Source organism: Marmota flaviventris, chromosome 5 (genome assembly GCF_047511675.1).
Source record: "Marmota flaviventris isolate mMarFla1 chromosome 5, mMarFla1.hap1, whole genome shotgun sequence".
NCBI classification, from domain to species: Eukaryota; Metazoa; Chordata; class Mammalia; order Rodentia; family Sciuridae; genus Marmota; species Marmota flaviventris.
The window spans coordinates 54,229,199-54,235,391 of NC_092502.1; the positions used below are offsets into that span (position 1 = coordinate 54,229,199).

Sequence of the window (6,193 nt, forward strand, 5' to 3'; positions counted from 1 at the left end):
CCTTTATAAAATAAGTCTATTAGTACAAATTAAGCATTTAAATACTCATACCCTTAGACCTAGAAATTTCAGTTTTAAGAATATACCAAAAAACCACAAGTACATAAAATTGAAAGTACAAATATTTAATGCAGCATTATTAGAAATGGCAAAAAAAAATCATTAAAAAAAGCCCAAAAGACCATTAATAGGACAATACTTGATTTAAGTTATGATAAATACAGTGATTGATATGCAACAATCTTTAAAAGAGCTCTCTATATATTTACTTATAGTAGGTTATATAATGCATTGTTTAATGGCCAAAAAGAAATTAGAGTGTTATGTAGAAAGTAGCCACCTTTTAAAATAAAACAAAATAAATTCTAGCTATAGGAATATGAATGCATGCTCACGTATGTGTTTTGGAGAAAGGTATGAAAAAAATGTATAATGAAAGAGAAGGATTAGTGGGAAAACTGCAGAGTATTAGCATTCTGTTTCAACAACTCTGTATTTTAGATTTATTAAATAAGCATGTATAATTTTTGTAATTAAAATGTAATAAAACTAAAAGGAGGTAAAGAAGGCATTTAATTTTGGATCTTTCATTTATAGGTGTATATCCATTAGGGTTTTCCAAAGAAAGAATCTGTAGGATGTGTGTGTGCATGTGTGTGTAGATATGTTATAGGTAAACATTTTATTTGTGTATAATACATCAGACATAAATATAATTATTATCCAAAGATATAAATAAATATAGATGGACTGACTTATTTTCAATGATTGAATTATAGATTTGGCAAGTCAAAAATCTGCAGGCCAGGCTGGTAGGCTGGAAACTCAGACAAAACTCTTGAGGCAGAATTTCTTCTTGAGAAATCTTAATTTTTTAAATAAAATAATCATATTTATTTAGAAGTATTCTGTTATGGTTTAGATACGAGGAGTGCCCCAAAAGCTCATGTGTGTGACAATGCAGGAGGTTTAAAGGAGAGATGATTGGATTATAAGAGCCTTAACCTAATCAGTAAATTAATCCTGTGATGAGTAGGAATTGAGGGCAGGTAGGGTGTGGCTGGAGGAGGTGGGCATTGTGGGTGTGCCTTTGGTGTATATATTTTGTACCTGGTGAGTGGAGTCTCTCTGCTTCCTGATCATCAGGTGAGCAGCTCCCCTCTGCTGCACTCTTCTGCCATGGTGTTCTGCCTCACCTGAAGTCCTGAGGAATAGAGCTGACCTTCTATGGACAGAGACCTCAGAAACCATGAGCCTCCAAATAAACTTTTCCTCCCCTAAAATTGTTCTGGTTGGGTCTGTTAGTCACAGCAGCAAAAAAGCTGACCAAAACACATTCAGAATGTCCACAAAACAACTGCAACCTTTTTTTTTTTCAATTACAGCATGGTATTCAGTTACCAGAACAACAATTATTTCATATAAGCTGCATAAGAGACAACTGAAGATGAAAAACTACCATCCCCATATGGAACTACTTTGTGCTGTGCACCATCAAGAACATACTTCAAATTCCTGTACCAATTTACAACCTATGTACTGTACCAGCAAGGTTAGTGGCTATTGAAACTTCCCTATCCTGGTTCAGTACTTTGTTAACTATACAAAAAAAGACACTGTGCAGTTTAAAACCTAATCTTACACGGTCTTACATTTCAATTTCTGTCTTCAAAAGTAGTGAGTTGTGTACAGGGGGTTAAATGCTTTATAGACACACACACAAAAAAAAGATCTATGTTAGAGCCAACTTATTCCTCTTCTGCCTCCACATCCTCTTCATCTTCCTCATCTTCCTCCTTATTCTGTCTTTTTTTCCGCCCTGGCAACTCCCCTTTTTGCTGCATCAGGTTTTCCTCTAGCTCAGTAGGCAGCAATAGCTTTTTTGTATTTTTCCTTCAGCTTAGCAGCTTCTTTTCGTAAGGCTGCCTGTCTGTCAACTGCAGCAGTGTTATTACACATCTCTCCAAGTTTCTTTGCAAAACCACCTAATGGCCTGGATGTTCTCCTTTGATTTTGGGGGCAATACTCAGAAGAGAACAAGAAGGCCGACTGAGACCTCTTGGGTTCACTGGGATCCTTGAACTTCCCCCCCCCCCCCACTTTAGGAGGGATATAGGTTTTCATTTCTCTTTCACAATAGGCCTGGTCCAACTTTGCCACATTTTCAAATTTTTCTTTCTCTTTAGCAGACACGAACTTTGACCCATCTAAGCACTTCTTAGAAAACTCTGAGACATTGACTGAAGCATCTGGATGCTTCTTCTTGTGCTGCTTCTGGTAAGTTCATACAAAGAATGCATATGATGACATTTTACCTCTCAGCTACTTGGATCTCCTTTGCCCATGTTCAGTTGTTTTTCCTCAGTGAGGCACAGAGTCACCTAGGGCCTGTCCAACTCTCACTTCCTTGGTACTATCTCTGTGAAGCTCAATGTACTCTCAGTTCTTTGCTTTTGAAGGCTTCAAACAGTTTCCATGAGGCCACTTATTTAACTGAGTGTAATCTCCTTGATACAAAATCAACTGATTATAGATGCTAACCACATCTATAGGACATTTTCATAGCACCACCTAGTTGGTGATTGATTACATAACTGAGTACTTAAGCCTAGCCACACATAAAACTAACATCACAGTCTATCCCTTGTCAAATTGACAGCTATACACATTTCTTTAAACCATACTTCATCTCAAAACACAGACAATAAAACAGTATATCTCTACCTAACATGATACAACTGTCCAAAAAATTAACTAATTCTTTCCCCAGAAGGGATGCAGTCTTTGGGTAATGTTTATTCTTTACCTTTTCATTCAGTCATCTAAACAATGTAAGCCTCACAAGAAATATCTCAGGGTTAGACTCTTATCTATGCATTTTTATTACTAATAAAACTTGAGCAATTTTAAAAGAAACATTGAAATAATGACATAAACATACTAGAGCTGCTACAAACTTTTGTTTTATTTCCAAAGAGCTTCAAGATTTTTTTTTTTAACTAGGCAAATATGCTTTGTGAAAATATGGTAGCAAAAAAGAACTTGTCCTCCCATTGGAAGAGGGTCAAGGAGATTTCCCTAGGGCAATGCTGTGCTTTCTAAATCAAAGGCATTGTAAGAGGTCCTGGGTTCCCTTGAGGTGAGGTGGGTGGTCATGACATTTGGTATGGAAAGTGTTGCCTTTGCTAAATGAAATGAAACTGTTTGACCTATTGGCTGCAAAGTTTATATTCTGAAATTTGTTCCCAGGAGTGCACAGCCTGTACTGTTTTCCTGCTTCTCATAGTAACTTAAGAATTACATTTATAAGTTTCCTGAAGAGACACACTACTGCTATGGAACAGAAGTTTCCATAGTGCAAAGAAAACTAACTCTTGCACACATTAAATGCTCTGAATGACCTGCTCTGAAACCATTAGTGTATTTGCTATAAAGACTTCTAGAGACCTTGACAGAAAATAGCTGTACTTACATAGATAATAGTGAATATTTTGAATTATAATCTTTTTATTCCTTAAACTACTTAAATTGCTATAACAAAACAAAAATAAAAGCATGGGATTTGCCATGAATTTGAGGATCCAAGGCACCATTTTCAAGCAGTATAATGTTGGCCAGTTAACAAAGTCCTTCTGAGTTTCAGTTGTCTCATATAACAATGGTAATGATAATGTCTACATGTAAGTATGTATTATTGAAATACTATTATAACGAGGTACATAATATTTCTAAATTTCATAGTACTGGAAATAGTAATAGTTTTCTGATAATCACAATGTTATAAAGTCAAAACAGGTTACAGAAGAAGCAGATGGTATTTGAGAGAACTGAATCAGAACAATATCTCCTAAAAATGAAAGCAGAATTTCCAAGACATAGCACTATAAATCCACAAGTGTTTATCTCTAGAACCAGTGAAATAGGAAAAGATTATCAGTCCTTTTGGCAAAGAATGCCTGATTGAAAGTTCAGAACAGTGTTGAAACATGGGTTTTACGTATCTACTCCTGCTAGCCAAGAGATAAAAAACTGAGTGCTAGCAAGTGCTTAGGACCGGCTTTTGGGGGTAGGGGGAGGGACCCGAAGGTGGGACCCATACTATGGACCCTTCCAATGTGTGAACTGTCAGTAAATGTCAAGACTCACAACAGAAACCACTCAGAAGAGATAGCATCTGTTTCTCCAGCTGGTTCTCAGTCTGAAATTATAAGAAAAACAATGTGATGGAAGGAAAGGATCAGTTTGGGGAAGATTAGATTCCGCTCCAGGAGCCATAGAATCAACAGGAAGTTCCTGCATGTGATCTTTACTCAAAACCAGAAGGGAAATCCAGTAGAGAATATGTGTTCTAAAATTTCTTTAGCTTGACCTAGACTACACACCTTACCCCTTAGGGATAGGACTACTCTTAAAAAAAAAAAATGACTTTTAGTAAATGGAATTTAATGTCCTGTTACCTAAAAATAAGAATTTGGATGTCATTCTTGATTTCACCTCTTAAATAGAACTCAAGTGTATTCATCTTTCTTAGTTCCCCTGCCTCCTGATTAGTGGGCCTGACAATTTTCTTGGGGCACCCTGAATTATCCAGCCAAAACCTGAATAGGTTGCTGCTTCAAGTTGTCAATAACTTCCCACTCTCCTTAGAAGCCATGCCTCTTCTCGTGGCTTTAAGGCCTTATGTCTCAAGTTCTTCCCGCCTGGCCTCCAGCCTCATCCTCAGCCACTCACCCAACACTGACCCTGCTCTGCAGATCCTGACCATCCTTGAACACATGGAGTTCTGATCTACATCAGCACCTTCCCCACACACCTTTGTCTCTGCATGGGAAATTCTGTTCCCCTTACCATCTACCGGCTCCTTCCTATTCATTCTTCAGATCTCAGATTGAAACAAATGCCTCAAAGAACTGATAACACACACAAATTTTTGGCCCCTGATAATAGCCCTCAATTTCCCTTTTTCATAGCAATTTTCATGATGTGTTCAATGTTATATTTAGCTGTGTTTTCATTTAATGCCCTCCCTATCTCATGATGAGTGTCAGGAAAGCAAAGACCATGTCTATTTCATTCAACATTTTAGACCCAATGGATAGTATCATGCCTGAAATAAACAGCTATTCAATGAACAAATGATTAAATGTTAAATATATTGCAATAATTTAACATTCATCTACAATAGAAAATAAACATCTGAAGTGTTATTTGTTACTGTTAGGCCCTCCCCCTGAAAAGGCAACATGCTTCTTCAAATTTTAAGGTTAACAATAAACAGAGTTGAATTTATTTACGATTCTGTTTCCTTAACTAGAAACAAGCAATTTCAGATTATGAACTATGTTTTGTTCTTCTTTACATATATAACATTTGGCAGAGAGCAAACAGTCAACAAATATTTATGCAATGGTTTTTACTTTTAAACTCATGTTAGTGAGATGGTGGAACTTTAAAATATTGACCTTGCCTTGTTTTTCCAAAACCCACATGCAGCTCTTATTCATCTGCTTGGTTGTTAAGTTTTATAAAGTATAGTCAAGACATGAACAAAATGCTTTATCCATGGGAAATATTTATGTCCCGCAGAGCAGAATCAGGGAAAATAGAACCCCAAGTATAATGAAATTTTCTTCTTCCGTCTATGATTTCATGTGTCTGATGTTGATGTAGGGAATGGTGTCATTGAGGTATCCACCTGGCTTCCTGCAGGTATAGTGAAGAAGAACAACTCAGGATCCAGCGTGCCTGAGAATAAACCAGACTCTGTCACCTTCTGACAATGTGACCTTAACTAAGCTCCTTACTCACTTTGCATTTTAACATCCTCACCTGAAAAATGAGACTCATAATAGCACTCACTTCCATGGTTTGTCAAGAGGTAACATTTGAGCTGGACTTTCAACAATATAAAGGATATCAGTAGGATGGATGGGAGGAGGCAGACAAGGAATTCAAAGGTAAAAAGAGGTTGATAACATTCTGCGAATGTGCTGGGGCCTAAAATGCAAGAGAAAACATAGTAAGAAATAAATTTTGATAGTTGAAGTGTCGAATGCCACATAGAGATTCTGGACCTCATGCAACAGGCTCAAAGGGTGTTTGGGGCCTCTGAGTGGATTTGGAGGGATCAGAACCATAGGTAGGTGTATTGAACCAGCGATGTTTTTGTTGTCCTTTCCTCTATCTGGTGACA

At 37.0% G+C, this 6,193-nt stretch overlaps 1 pseudogene; it reads right to left on the bottom strand.

Annotated features, from left to right (window-relative positions):
- Window positions 1–1,860: 1,860 nt before the first annotated feature.
- Window positions 1,861–5,865, bottom strand: LOC114103528 (high mobility group protein B1 pseudogene; annotated as a pseudogene).
- Window positions 5,866–6,193: the final 328 nt, after the last annotated feature.